This window comes from Uranotaenia lowii, chromosome 1 (assembly GCF_029784155.1).
Source record: "Uranotaenia lowii strain MFRU-FL chromosome 1, ASM2978415v1, whole genome shotgun sequence".
Taxonomy (NCBI): Eukaryota; Metazoa; Arthropoda; class Insecta; order Diptera; family Culicidae; genus Uranotaenia; species Uranotaenia lowii.
Genome location: NC_073691.1, coordinates 55,096,009 through 55,110,004, shown reverse-complemented (window position 1 = coordinate 55,110,004; position 13,996 = coordinate 55,096,009). Strand labels below are relative to the sequence as shown.

Sequence of the window (13,996 nt, the reverse complement as noted above, 5' to 3'; positions counted from 1 at the left end):
TAACATAACGCGGAAAAAGGTCAAATATGGTAATTTTTGAACCAATAATGGTTATATTAGAACGAGCGTGCGTCTTACCACGCTAACCACTCGGCCACCGACGCGTTTTTTTGGTTTAGCCTTTTAACTCAATAATAATATTTTGGGAGTTTCATGCTATTTTCAGTGATTTACAGCATTTTTATTTCGACTTCTGATAGTTAAGCCCTTTCATCGAATATCCGTATTGTGCGGATTTCATGCGATTTTTAGTCATTTACAGCATATGAAGTTGAGCGGAAGTCGCCATATTTGATTTCGAGATGGCGTCAGAAAGAAAAACCGATTTCTTCTAGTTTAGTTCTTTCACTCAATACCCATATATGTAGTTTCGGTTTAATACGATTTTTTTATTTACAGTATTTACAATATGGCGTACAGTATTTTTTCAGTATGGGCGATGGGCTCGCTCGCAATCCCGATATACGATTTCTCGTGTGTTAAATAGAGAGAGCAATATCCTTCACTCTAATTTCTTAAATCTGTGTAAGAGTGAAGAGCAGGCTTTATTCTTTTTAGCAGGCCCAAGCCCAATGGCATCCGATAACGAATATCGCTATCTACTCGTTTAGCCCTTTCACGCAATACCAATATTGTTGGGGTTTCATGCGATTTCAAGGCATTTACAACATTTTAAAGTTCAGCGGAAGCCGCCATCTTGGATTTCAAGATCGCATCAGATATCGAAATTCGACTTCAACTCGTGATTTTTTCACGGGTCATTTACAACCAATCTATTACCATTTTAAAGGTTTGTCCTCATTCACTGTACTAATGATTAACAACTCAGAAATGAGGAACTCACCTTAAGCGTGCAATTGGTTTGCTTGCGAGAGAAACGTACATTTTTAACTTTTTATATCGCTCTCATTAAACCATTATAAAACTTATAAGCCCTTTATCTAACCATAATAAAGCAATTAAGCATTGAATTGACTAACGCCATGTTGATTTTTGCTTTATCAGAGCTCTGGTACGCTTTAGCTTTTTATGCAGATTAATGATATAGTTCTAACCAAGTTTTGCTGACCACAATAAAGCTTAAATTGTTACTTGGGTTATGAGAGTGGAAAGAAATCAATATGGGGGTGTTAACCAATTACCAGTTAGTCCCAGATGATTTTTTTATGTCAACAATATACGAACATAAATAAATACATAAATAAATACTATTTACGAAAACGTGTATCATTACGAACTGCTGGAGATTGAATGGAATAACGTTTAGCTGAAGATTCACGCTCCGTTGAAAGTTCTATTGATTTTAACGTCTTGTCTTTCTACCATGTTGTTTACGGCATATTGCTAGAACACTGTAGAACATTCATAGAGAAACCGACCCGAACCAAATATCCGGAATGGTTCAACGCCGAAACAATTCGTCTTCATAAAGATAAGAAAAAGAAATATAATAAGTATCGTAGAAGTAAAACTCAGTCGGATAAAACAGCTTACCGGTTTGCGGCCACTGCTTTCAACACTTTACATAGAGCCCAACGTATCACGTATTTAAACGAACTTCAAAGAGATATTCAAACAGAACTGAAACGTTTTTGGAAGTAGTAAGTCAACTCCAAACGTAAGACGAGTTTAATCCCGAAAAATATTTCTTTCAACAATAAAAAGGCAAATACTTTGGATGAGACTTCAGAATTATTCGCCGAATATTTTCGCTGTATTTACAGCGTTAACGATTTAAATACAGAACTACGATTCCAAGCCGCAACCGAAATTATTTCTGAATTGAGAGTATCGATCACAGACATTCAACGAAAAATTTTACTGCTCGATGAGTCCAAAGAAAGTGGATCTGATGGAATTCCAAATTCATTTATCCAAAAGTGCGTAACCGGCATCGAAGTGCCTTTGCAATTGCTATTCTCAGCTTCAATTCGTGAAGTTCGGTTTCCATAACAATGGAAGATCTCACACATTTTGCCGATTCATAAGAATGGTTCAAAACTGCCTGCTGCAAACTACCGTGGGGTAGCAATTCTATCTGCGATTGCAAAACTGTTCGGAAGCATAATCTACGATCAAATTCCGTTCCCATGGTTAGAAAGAATGATGTCAAATCTTCAGCACGGCTTTTTGAAAAAGCGTTCAACAGTGACCAACTTGGCGGAATTCGTTTCTCGAACTACTCAATGGATGATGCAGGGATCACTAGTTGATACCAATATATCGACATGTCAATGGCTTTTGACGTGATTGACATTAATGCTCTTCCGTCAGTTCTATGTAAAAATGAAATTACCGGTACTTGCCTGCAGTGGATTGGTTCATACTTAACAGAAAGAGTACAATTCGTGAAGCTTGGAAATGCGAGATCCAGCGTATTCTCGGTTAACAGTGGTGTACCACAAGGGAGTCACTTGGGACCCCTTCTTTTCATCACTGTTATGAACTAGTTTCCCGCAGCGTGACGTGTATGTTTTGATATATGCAGATGATCTGAAAATGTTCCTACAGGTTCGAAACCCCAAGGATTGCTTGACTCTACAAAACGGTATATAGTTTTTCTGAGTGCTGCAGCGCGTTTGGATCGAAAATTAATGCCTCAAAATGTAGCACGATAACCTTTTCTCGGAAGGTGAATAACATTTTGCATGAAAACAGCAGTATCATTGCTAGAAAATCGTCGGTGAAGAACCTAGGCGTTGAGTTGGATGCGGAACTCAGTTTTTCAAAACATATTGAACAAGTCGTTACCAAAACAAACTCCATGTACGGTATGGTAAGTAGGATCTGTCACGAGCTGGACAACCCTTACACCATTGTTTCGATTTATGTTGGTCTTATCCGAACTGCTATGGAATACGTCAGTATAGTGTGGCAGCCATACTACAATGTACATAAAAACAGAATAGAACGAGTCCAACAAAGATTTCTGAGATACGCCCTAAGGAACCTTGGTTGGCATGACGTAATGCCGGAACATCGAGCCTTATGTATGCTGGTAGGATGGGATGCCCTGGAAATCAATCGTTGTTTTTTAAAGATCTAACCAGTGGAAAATATTTTTACCGTATTAGTTGTCACAAATCTCACCTAACGAATGACGTAGCAGTTTGTGCAGCATAAGACCGTTTCAGTTAACAAACCGTATCCAGAACTACGCTCGGAATGAACCTACCCAGCTAACATGAAATCGTAATAGAAATGATAATCCGAATCGAATATTAAGACATTTTCAATAACTATCGTAAACCAGTTGGTATTGAGTGATTTTCTATCATTCATTAACGACAAGCTTTGCTCGAAAAAAGTTGAATCGGATAGCAGTTTAGTGAACTCGTAAATATGTCTCCAAAAAGTTGAGAATATGCTAATTCGACATATACGATTTGAGTGAACTGATTTACGATAAATGGGCGGTCCTTCGATTGACACTCTCTCCGGTTTCTTCCTTTGACCGGTTCGTAAACAGAAAATCTCACCTATAGAGCTATTGCGTGAGCAATGTCAACTGATGAGTTGGCATCGTGGTAAGATACCGGACTGTGAACTCGGAGGACTGAAGTTCAAATCTCGGTCGAGGAATTTTTTTTTTCATTTATTTTGCTTTTTGTTGGAAAATCAAATCGTTGGAATCTTGTCATTGTAGATATATCGCCTCCACTTTTGTAGCTATATGCTATTTTGGTAAGTTTAATACAATCTTTTTATCTGGCATATTTGTTTGAATAATTCTGTTGTTCCTGCGTTATACCTTCATAAATGTTTGCTGGGTATTTATAGAATGATGGCGCTCTACAACGCTCATGCTAATGTGATAAAGCTAGAAATGTCCAGAGAACAAATCAAAAATTTTCAATTTTGTTAATACTATTAAAGATTAAAAGAAAAATAAATCATCATTCATTTCATCTAACGTTCTATCCATCTGTGAAAAAATATCATAACCTTAAGATGTCCCTACTAAAAAGGACATCACTTTTCACCGATAAGGCCGATAAATTAAAGTAACAAACATAAGTTACGACGAATTATCGCTCCATGAAATATTGGATTAATTTCTGATAGCGCATGGCAACAAAATTCACATTTTCCAATTTAAAAATAAGGTTAAAATAAAAGGTTAACTTTTTAGATGACTATGAGTAATTTTGACATCTTAAAAAAAAGAAACATATGTTTTTTTTATTCTTTTCAGTTCAACGAAAATTCAGGAATTTGACGAAATTTCGAAGAATTTATATAGCAAAAAGAACCTTAAATAGTCTGCAACAGAAAGTTCTGCAGTATTCAATAAAGCTTCGAGACATATTTTTGAAAGCCAGATTCTCGAAAAAAAACTGAAACAATCTAAAAATGTAGTTCTTGTTCACGAAAACCCACAGCAGCGCCATTTTCATCGGACGGTGCTACAAAATACCAAGAATTATACTTAAATAGCAAAACCAAAAAAGCTCCTTGGTGCCGCGTTCCGATAGCATCAGAGCGATAATTCGCCAATCCTGTGTGAAAACAATGCAATGGCAAAAGTGGTAATTCCAGTGAGAAAAACACACGAAGCTAACTGTCGGGTTTCTGCATTCGATTGAAGAAATGCCGAATCAATGAATCGGATTTCAACCATTTGCGCTTTACCGATTACCGAATCGGAAATTTTATGAGCGTGAATTAGGGAGCACCGAATCGTTCTGAATATTTGATGAAAACAAATAAGATCGGCTCAAGTGTCGATTGTGGATCTTGAATGATACATACAGTAATGCAAATATTCGAATAATTTATTTTTGCGTTTTTTTTTAAATTAAATTTAAAGTCACTCAACAAATCAATATTCTGGGCATTATTGAAAATATTGTTTCAATGTCTTAGAAGAGAAGTTCTCACAATTTGTTCTAACCAAGGTAGTACAAATTTACGACCTCTCATTTCAAAATGACGACCTCTTAAATGTCCCTCGTAACTTCTGTTTGACGACGATACGTTACGCATGGAACCCTACCGTTAACGGGGGGCTCATTATAGCTCATTTAATTTTTAACAACCCCAACGCACCGCGCTGGTTAAAACTTCAAACGGCTGATTTATTTTTGCAAAAGAACACAAGGCGACGGAGACGCAAAAAATAAAGACAACAAGTAAGTTCGCGTGCCGTCAAGCACTTCATTATCTAGTGGCACGCAGCAGCAGTTTCTCTCGCAGAGCTTGAATGGGGTGTAAAAATCGACGCCTCAACCCAAAGTGCGTAGGTGTCGAGAGTCATTTGCAATCTGTCGGAAGATTTGTTTTGTGCACGCTTTTTGGTGAATTTTTTTCTGTGGAATTTCAACAAGGTCGTGGGTTTGTTGTGAGATTTTTTTGCAATGAATTGGATCGAAATTTTTTTTTGGAATGTTAAAAATAAAATACCAAGCTTCAGTGAAAGGGTCGAAAATTAGCTGAGTACCCCTCATGGTGCTTTCAAGTTATTTGCAAAAAAATGTCTAGATCTTTCTTATGGCTCAACCGATAGTGACATGATTGTAGTTTGACAAAAAAACACAATATAGTTACATATTTTCATGAATCATAATATTTTAACGAACAGTTACATGATCTTTTCTGTCAAATTTTAACACAAACAGTATTTGACAGAAAATGATAATGTATTGGGCCTTGGGCTGAGTGACACCATCTTTTCAAAAAACAAGATTGTTTGTCAACAATCAATGCAAAATACGACAAACCTTAAATGGAATTTAAGGTGATAAGTGTTAAAAACCCAAAGTAAAAAAATCGGTCCTAAAAATTAAAACAAATGTAACTTTCTATTCGCTGGGCTGATTTGCACTAAATAATATTTGTTGGGTTTCTTAAAGTGTTGAGATAGAATTTGTTGACCATGCATGTATCTACTATGCTTTACTGGTTTTTGTTTCAGTTGAGTAGATTTTTGACCATCTACCTTGCTGAAATATTCTACGGGAATGGGCCTGATACAAAAACAAAACAAAAAAGTGTTTTGACAGTAAATTTCCTTGAATATGAATTTCCATCGATTTTTAGGGAGTTTCGCACACAGTTTCATTTAAATATCTTTAAAATTGCAAAAATGCTATACTCTTTTTCAGATTTTTTTCAGAAATAATATGAAAACAAAAATTCACATGTAAAGTAGAATTACTTTTTATTCTTGCAGGTTTATTTGTAGAATATGTTTTGAACAAATCTCATCAAAACGGGGATTATTAGGTTAAAAATGTCGATTGTAGGATAAAAATTGCATTTAAATGTCATTTTTCACCTGGCCTGCAACTGAAGCTTATCAGTATTACTTAAAAATTCATGTTGAAATTACTTTTATCGTAGTTAATGATTTGTTTTTGTATAAAGTCACGCATTTTTAAAATGAAAACATTTAAAAATAACAATTCTAGTTAAAACTTTTCCGACACTTTTCAGCCGAATTTTCAAAAGGTCGTATTGCGACGAGAGGCCTATTTTAATTAAATAATAAATTTCAAACAATATAAAGTTGGCTTCTAAGCTGTCGTTTTCCACGAAATCGTTGAAAAATTGTTTTAATTAAATAAATTGAACATAAATTTTAATGTGAAACACGATACCGGATGATCACATTGCTTCCTAAAAATCCCAGTTGAACATTACTTGCAAGCTTTCAAGCAGAGCTTGACATAGTTGGACAGCACAGCTCAGTAAGCTCCCAAAAAATAAAAATCGAGTCCTTTTTTTGCTTTTTTTTTGTTTAAATTAGCTCTTCTGATTTTTTCCTGAAGATCGAACATGTCATTGTTCTCCTCCCTGAGCGAATAATAAAAATTGAATTCTCGTACGTATATAAAATATCTATGAGCTGTGTTAAGAATTCAAAATGAAAACAGTTAAGAGAGTTGATAAATGCTAATAAGGCCAATAGAAGGTTGCGACCAATTAGGTACACTTTTACTAAGGTGGCGCAGAAAAAGGCACACTATTGCACGTCGGAGAGAGAAAAAATAAAAAATAAACATAAACTAAACTTGCGTCGCTGTCAGGGAGCTTCATTTATTCTAGGCAAAATGCGACGCGAAAATTATCGATAGTGACGTGACGTGACTTTGTCATGGTAACTATGTTTTCGAAGAAAAAACTTAGCTACCGTCGTGCGGGGTGACAATGGGCCAAAACTGGTGGTGTTTGAGCTGTTTTCTGAATTACTATTGTAATATAGCTTATTCAGAAAATAAAAGAAAGCAGATTTGTTCTTAAATAGTAAAAAACAACTGCACAAAATTTGGTTGAAAAATATTATATTTTGATAAAGTTATAAGACAAAGAAAATAAGCCCATTCTCACCCCTTAGAGGGGTTGACTATCCCAAGTAACAATTTAAGTTTTATTCCAACCTTAACAGTTCGCTTAAGACTATTTCCTAAAGCTACTTTATAAGCCAAAGCGCATTCTACGCTATTAGCACAACTACTTTAAAGTTAACATATGGCCAAAAGGGACCATTTTGTTAACGTTTTTAAAGCTAATTCTATACGCTATAATAAAACATCCAACAGAATAGTTTTATTCGACCTTATAGACATAGCTTTAAGAAACCTTTCAGAGCCCTCTTCAGACTATCAACAGCTCTTTTAAAACTACGTCGTGGAATCTGATAGGAATTTTACTGTGGCAGCTGTGGAATCTAATAGAAATTTTACTGTGGGAGTATTCTGTTCCATTTTTTCTCGTTTTATCACTTACCCTCCCAAGCATTTGATGATAGGTAAAGATTCCATTTAAAATATTTTAAAAATATTCTCATTCTCATTTTCAATATATCTAAGCAAGAAACTTCCTGCAACCTCAGATTTCTGGTGAAGTATATACGAAATAGCATCAAAACTTAAGCGCGCCTCAAAGAAAATCAAGGTTGACCATATTTTAAGCATTTTTTGAATAAAAAAATTATAATTAATGGAAAATATAAATTGGCTGAAATGATGCAATTTTTGTTTTACATTGAAATTCATCACCTATACAACAAATAGTACCGTCAACATTGTCAAATTGATGAAAATGTCTAGTTTTTAGTATTAAAGTATTATTTACAGCAACATGGCGTCAGTAATTTCGATTCAATTTCACAATCAACATGGCGTTCAGTAAATTAATATTGAAAATCTTAAGGCAGTTGTAAAACAGTGTTAAGATGGTTTTATGACGGTTAGAAAAATGTGGTAATAAAACAATTTCAATAAACAGTTTTTAAATGGTTTTAAGAGACCTTGAATCACAGCTTCGTTTGACGTTTCTCTAAATGGAATACACGCTCATGATGGATTTATCCATTTTTGAGAAAGAGAAGTTTTTCGCAATAAATGAAAACATTTCGATTTGTTGCTTGGCAAAAGGCATTCATGCAACTTTTTGTTTTGTTTCCTTTTGACTATGAGGATGGTCAATCATCTTTAAATAACAAATAGGTATTGCTATCAAATAATCTCATACTATTTTGGAATAGAACATTTTCTATCATCAAAACCCTGGCCTCAAAGCTAAATAAAAACCCGCATAAATGAGGATTATAACCAAATGATTTTTGAAGCGTAATAAAACGTTTAGCTAACGATTATTGAAATTGTAAAAACATTGCCTGAATCGTGAATTCCGAAATGATTGAATTTTGAATTTGTAGTTAGATTATGTAAAACAGTTAAAAACTGTTAAAACAGTTGTATGGGAAAACAATTGGAAGCGATAAAACGATTCTTTAAAACGTCCTTCGGATGTTTTGCTTACTATTACCAGAACTGCCTTACACTTTAAATAACTCGTTATTTTCAATGATCGGCCAATGCTAGTGGTCTTCATTCTGAATACATCATCTGAAACTTGTTGAGGCTGATTTAGAATGAGCATTTTCGATTGTGATGAAACTCAATTTCTCCGTCTTTGCTGAGTTGAAGCCGGTTTCTGCAGTCTTCCAGAAATTTTCAAGGACGGTTTATCTGAAAATAATTTTGTTAGTTCTGGATTGGATGACGAAAATAAAGATCAACTTCGCATTGAGAGACAGAGATGGATAAATAAAACAAGTAGTTTAATAGGCGTATTTGTAAATGAATTTTCTAATACATTTATTCTTATCGAATCACAAAAACCGTTTATTCACAGTGGGCTTTTATTCGAACCCTGAGAATTGAGCGAATAATGATGTGGACTGATTTGCGGTTGTTTTGAAATTTGAATGCGGATACAACAAAGTTGTTTTTATTTTTAAGATGAATTTAGCTGTGTTAATTTATATCATTTTGATAGCACGTTTTTCTCAATTTTGAGTGATAATCCTTTCAAAACAGGTTATGCTATCTCAAAAAATGGTAAAAAAGTTTAAGAGTGTATACGTTCTTCTCGATTGTCAAATCATCTGTCACTTAGTTTTATCATGCCTACATCCAATGTTCCAATAAAACAGTTTTTCAACTTGGCTTGAACGCTAGTTTTAAAAGCGCATTGAGAGCATTATTAAAACCCTTACCAAAGCTCTAATAAAAACAGGAAAGTATGTGTTTTATTGAATCTTTAGCAATACTTTTGCAACTTTTTTACAACACTCTTAAGATAGTGTTTTATTCAAGTTTTAGCAAAACTTTCAGGGCTCTTTTAAAACACACGATAAATGAAGCATTTCCTATGTTACAATAAAACCGTTTTAAAAATGGGATGCCATCGAAAAGTCTTCATAAAACAATATTAAAACTCAAAAAAGCCAATTGGCTTGATCTGTGTTACTTGGGTATGGGCCACGTTTAGTTGGCTGATTTAAGAAAATATGCTACCAAAAATTTAAGGAAGAAATGATTCCATATGTTTAAGTGAAGAATCATCCCGTAGAGTGTAAAAATTTCATCTATCATTAATTTTGGCTTACAGTTTCATACAATGATGATCAAATATTATTAATCAGTCAGTATCTTAACTTCGACCGAGGTTTTTCATTCAACAGGAGCAGATAAAATCATACTTCGTTCTCTATCTCATATTTACATCCGTTGTATTTTAATTTGAATTACTGGTAAACATGTGCTTCCTGTAATAATTTGTTAACGTGATATATGGATGGACCTTTTTAATGTTCTCTCACGCCGGTCCTTGCTGATATTCATTTGTCTAAAAAACAATTTTTTGAAACATAAGTTTTTTTTAAACTTATCCTTATTCTATGAAAAAAAAAGCTGATAGTTAAAAAACGTTTATCATTATTTGGATTTTCCTTTATTACTCTTGATATGCTTCATAGAACCTTCGACAAAAATGGCTTCTTTAGTGTTGATAAATCCTGGAAGGTACCTTCTTTTTTTCAGTCCAATTCGGCGCATACAAAATTCATCCTAGCAGTGGTTCTACACTTGTTGGAAAGATACCACTTTTTAAAACCAAAAATCAAATTTTCTTTAAATTCTCTTCAGACTTTCCATCGAGATCTTAAACAATGCTGGAAAATATGGATTCTGTAGAGTTTTCGCTGAAAACATGCTATTTTTTAAAAGTCCGAAGCACTTATCGCGCTTCATATTCGCTTCATGGGACGAAAAAAAGCAACATCTAAAGTCTGTGTAATATATGTTGAGTTCGAAGGGAGACATTCAAAAGAAATGTTCTGTACTTCACACAGTTCTAGAACTCGTGTAGAAAAATACTAACTAACGTTATCTTCAATTGCTGCACAACATGAAATTGAATATTTATTGTTTTTGGAGCTCAAAAAGTAGCTTCAAGGCTATGGAAACCACGATCTTAGCTTGGCCCATTTGACCCACCATTTGTTCATTTTGGACAATGCTTTTAAAACTTGTAATAACTCTTAACAGATTCAACCAATTTGTAAAAAAACACTGATTCTGGTTAAGCAAACCCTAATAAACGTATTTATCAGGAAAAGAGTCTTATAAATTGGCGGTGTTAGTTTACACATGCCAAATTTGTGGAATGTATTTTGTTTGTCAATATGACACTGATTAAAGACGACATTTAGAATTAAATCAGAATATTTATGAGACAAAATTTTCAACGCAAAAGAAAAAATGATATGTTGGCTGATACTTTTGAAGATGTTTCAAAAACAAACCTTTTTCATTTTGGCCCATAGTCACCCCGCACGACGGTACTACCTTTGCAACGTTTTTTTTTCATCATCTCTCTTTCCACCACATTGGGTTGCGACTAGTTTTGTTGAAGAACTTTCTAATTAGTGATTCTCGTACGTCACCCAAATGGATTTTATCTGACAGAAAAACCACAAAAAGTGTATTCCTCAAAATCAAATTTATTTTTTACTTTATTTGGTTGTTTTACTGATAGTTAAAAAAATATAACATACACACTTAATCTTTTCTCCTGTGGTCGGGACGATTTCGTCCTGTATTTTCAACAGCTGAAATTACAGGACGATTTCAGGACAGAAAAACAGCTCAGGAAAACAACTGTCAAATTTAACTGTAGGTTCAAAACGGATTTGTCCTGTGACTTGCAGGAAGTTTCAAAATTCTCCTGTAGGCTCGAAAATGTTTCCCTCCCCAGATTTACATAAAAATGAAAGGGTTTATTATACATAATGTGAAAAGCACATTGTTCTTCGAATCAAAGTTTTATTACCCTTTGAAAAACAAACAGATTAATGCTTTACAATCATATTGCTGTTATTACTGCGTTCCTGCATTTTGTGGTGTTAGATCCAGCCTGAAAACAAAAAAAAAAAAAACAACGAAAAGTTAATTTTTCATTTTCTTATAAATTATAGAAGATTTACCTTTTCTAGCAAAAAATGTATGCCACTAAAACCAGCAGTTCAATCTCCAGCTTCTTCATCAGGCGCCTATTTGGTTTTCGAGTTCAGCGGCCAGAAACGGATCTGTTCCTTAAAATTGGAGCCACCCTCTGAACAATGGACGCCACACTTCGCCGATGAATGCTCCGGAAGAAAACTGTTCCTCTCGGAGAAATCGTTTCCCATTAGCCCCGCGGATTTCGGCCGTATCTAGGGAAGCGAAAAAAGGCAAATAAACATTAATAAAAGTGTATTAAACAACTTACTCATTACATACCTCTCTCCCGTGCAGAAATGGGCAGTTCTCAAGATGGCTTTTATTGAATTTGTCCTCGCGGTTCCAATAAGCAAATACGAAAACACCTGTCACTTAAAACAGTGATACAGGAGATTGTTGTCCTGAAATTTTTCGAGCTCCTGAGCACCCGAAGGAGAGTTCCTTCAAATTTCAGGAGAAATTGAGTGATACGAGAATCGGTTAGCAATCTCTCAGTGCCACAGGAAAATCTCTTGTTTTTGACAGTTCAAATGTCATTTTCAGCTGTTTTCCTGTGATTCAGAGAATCACGGTTCCGAGCAGAATAACTGCAGTCTTAGTGTGTAGGACTTTAAATATTCCTTGATTCTTGTCGTACATTTCATATAAACAAACCACAAATCTAACTTGAATCCCAATAGAGATATTCGATGTTATAGTGTGTTTTTTTTTTTTGTTTAACGTTTTCGATTACTTATTGAAAAGCTGTTTACCGTAGGATGAAAATAAATAAATCGAAAAAAACTTCATGAAATTATTTAAAGCTCCAGCAAGCAAAGCCAGCATTTTTAAATAAGGGAGTGTGAGGTTTCATGACCAACTTTTTTCTTTACTCCATAACTTTTTTTATTATAAAAGATAAAAATAATAAACAAATGGTAAGGTTTTCTACATTTTAAAAAAATCATTAGAAGATTTTTTTATTTTTTAAATAAATTTTTTTCCCAGCATTCTGTCTGTTTAATGAAAAGTATTTTTTAAGGATTTTGAAAAACTGTGGGGATTCGTGAGCCACCAAATCAAAATTGACTAGATAACTGTGTGGTAGTCTATTGAACGATTCTGGTTCATAAAGCTGTATAGTGTGAGAGTGTTAGTTATGTCCCATCGCTCTCCCGATCACTGCTTGAATGTGTAAGCGTTCACCTCTCGCAGGGCTTCATTCAGTAGTTAACACTGCGGGAGTTAAGAGGTGTGTTGCTTGTTAGGTGATTCCTCGTGAAGGATCAGCTTGCATATTGGCGACCGTGGCAGGTTTTGCTTTCGTTTACTGACAAGGCAAAAATTTAAAGAACAAGATTTTCACCTTCTAGGAATCACTCAACTTGCAACAGCGATATTTGATAGTGTTTTTTTTTTTCTGTTGATTGTGTAGTGGTGCGCTATCGAAACGACAGCGATGACGGAAGATAAAGCGTAGAGCCAAAAATTGTCTGTTCGTGAGCCTTGGGTTTTGGTTTCTTGATGTCAATCTGTAAGTATTGTATTGAGCTCGGGACGAGCAATTGGAATGCTAGCTCGGGACGAGCACTGAGAAAAAAGATTATTAGCTCGGGACGAGCACAAAAAAAAAGATTTTTAGCTTGGGACGAGCACTGAGAAAAGAAATAGATTTTTAGCTCGGGACGAGCACCGATAAAAAAAATGAATTTAGCTCGGGACGAGCACTGAAAAAGATAGATTTTTAGCTCGGGACGAGCACTTAAAAAAAAATATTTGTAGCTCGGGACGAGCACTGAAAAGAAATAGATTTTTAGCTCGGGACGAGCACCGATAAAAAAATTGAATTTTAGCTCGGGACGAGCACTGAAAAAAATTGAATTTTAGCTCAGGACGAGCACTGAAAAAAAAAGGATTTTTAGCTCGGGACGAGCATCTTGAAATTTTTCTTGTGTGTCGATCATGGACAAATGTAAAAGAGTCATTCCTAACTCGGGACGAGCATTTGAATTGTTACATGTTTGATAGCTCGGGACGAGTAGAAATTAAGTGAACTTTAGTTTGGGATGAGCAAACCAAAATAAACATTGGCTCGGGACAAACATTTGCCAATTTTATGATAGCTCGGAGGCGGATTAAAGAAAAAACATTTTGAGTTCGGACACGTACAAAAAAGGAAAAAAAAGAAGAAGGGCGAACATAATAAAAATTAACTTGAGCTCGGG

General features: G+C 34.8%; 1 long non-coding RNA gene across 1 annotated transcript; it reads right to left on the bottom strand.

The window, feature by feature from the left end:
* Window positions 1–11,618: 11,618 nt before the first annotated feature.
* On the bottom strand, window positions 11,619–12,383 carry LOC129740688 (uncharacterized). Its single transcript, XR_008736337.1, has 3 exons — window positions 12,072–12,383; window positions 11,777–12,004; window positions 11,619–11,706 (listed from the first exon to the last, which is right to left on the bottom strand). It is a non-coding gene; the product is annotated as an uncharacterized LOC129740688 (long non-coding RNA).
* Between the last annotated feature and the right edge of the window lie 1,613 nt (window positions 12,384–13,996).